The sequence below is a fragment of the Oncorhynchus masou genome, unplaced genomic scaffold (assembly GCF_036934945.1).
Source record: "Oncorhynchus masou masou isolate Uvic2021 unplaced genomic scaffold, UVic_Omas_1.1 unplaced_scaffold_6285, whole genome shotgun sequence".
In the NCBI taxonomy this organism is placed as follows: Eukaryota; Metazoa; Chordata; class Actinopteri; order Salmoniformes; family Salmonidae; genus Oncorhynchus; species Oncorhynchus masou.
In genome coordinates, this window is record NW_027012715.1 from 9,719 (window position 1) to 11,369 (window position 1,651).

Below are 1,651 nucleotides of genomic sequence, written 5' to 3' on the forward strand. Positions count from 1 at the left end.
TAAAGTCAAAGTGAGTCTTGATTAACAGCTGTTGCATTTTCACCATTTCGATAAGGAAGAAAACAAGGCATATCAGGGGAGAGCGCGAACGCAGTCCCCCACTACAATAAATTATGCAATCGAGATTTCCACATTTGGGAAATTCGCAGGGGTCAGCACAATAATCGTTACTGAATGCAGCTTGTGTGTGCTTGGTACTCCTTTGCCCTGTTCAAATGATCAAAGGAAATAATGCTGGTGAGGCGTGGAACTGGACTGATGTCTGATGGCCCTGTGTTTTCCATGGTGGAATTAGAACCCTTCTTTTACGGAGTAAATCAAAAGCACAAGAGAATGTGAGATGTTATCGATAATAAATCAATTGGTTTCATGCATTTGTCTGTGTGTGTGTGTGTGTGTGTGTGTGTGTGTGTGTGTGTGTGTGTGTGTGTGTGTGTGTGTGTGTGTGTGTGTGTGTGTGTGTGTGTGTGTGTGTGTGTGTGTGTGTGTGTGTGTCTGAGTGTGATTGTATTTCGTCACATTGCATACATTTGTGATATCAGACAGGTTAAGATATTAAAGTCATTGGAGATTTTTTTTCTACAGTGTTGCATGATGGGAATCTCGTGCTTCACTGATATAGTCTAGTATACAAAATAAACTACTTTTTCACCACTCTGTCTGCAAGTTCATTCCTAAACGGCATTTAACGCAGGTCGATGTGATGTGAAATTATCAGAGCACAAAGTGGTTACCGTCAGCCGAAAATGTTGGCACTGGAGAGAGTTGCCCTCCAATGATGTATTCAAGTCATACTTACCTGGCAAGGGAGATACTGTGATTCAAAAGGCAGTTCACCCAGGGCGAGGCTCAGACATTGCACTCCGGCTGTGCTGACCCCTGCGAATTTCCCAAATGTGGAAATCTCGATTGCATAATTTATGTAAGGGAATTCATCCCCGTAGTGGACAAAAATGAATGGCAAATTATTGGCATAGGACAAACCATGTACACATTGAATGAATGGCAAATTATTGGCATAGGACAAACCATGTACACATTGGCCAATACCACCCAAATCGGCGTTGATTCATGCAAAGTTTACTTCAAATGCCATATGGCTATTGCCAGTTGTAACACTTCAAAAATCCAACAGGTGGCGTGTGCACTCCACCATGGTTTTTCATATTGATATTGGACTCCAAGTCAACATCCAAAAGCCAAATTTTGAAAAAATGGATTTTTGGACAAAAACTTATCACCCCTTAAAAAAGTGCTTTCTGGACCGTTTTTCGAAATTCTTTCGCTTTTCTTGTCAATTACACATGTGTAAGAACTGTATGAATATACTTTTGTCCAATTTTATTAACATAATTTTTTTTTTTTTTTTACTTGCGCATTATTGCATATGTTTTGTCCATCTGCAATATGATTTCATAGGAAGTCAGAAGTCAAAAGTCAATAATTGCAAAATTTCATAAAAAACTTCACACACCCCTAAAAAAGTGCTTTCTGGACCGTTTTTCGAAAAAATTTTCGAATTTTGTGTCAGTTACACACGTATAAGAACTGTATCAACATACTTTAGTCATATTTTATTATCATAATGTTTTTTTTTTTTTTACTTGCGCATTATTGCATGTGTTTTGTCCATCTGCAATATGATTTCATA

General features: G+C 38.4%; 1 pseudogene; it reads left to right on the forward strand.

Moving 5' to 3' along the window:
- The first annotated feature begins 791 nt into the window (after positions 1–791).
- Positions 792–941, forward strand: LOC135536533 (U1 spliceosomal RNA; annotated as a pseudogene).
- Positions 942–1,651: the final 710 nt, after the last annotated feature.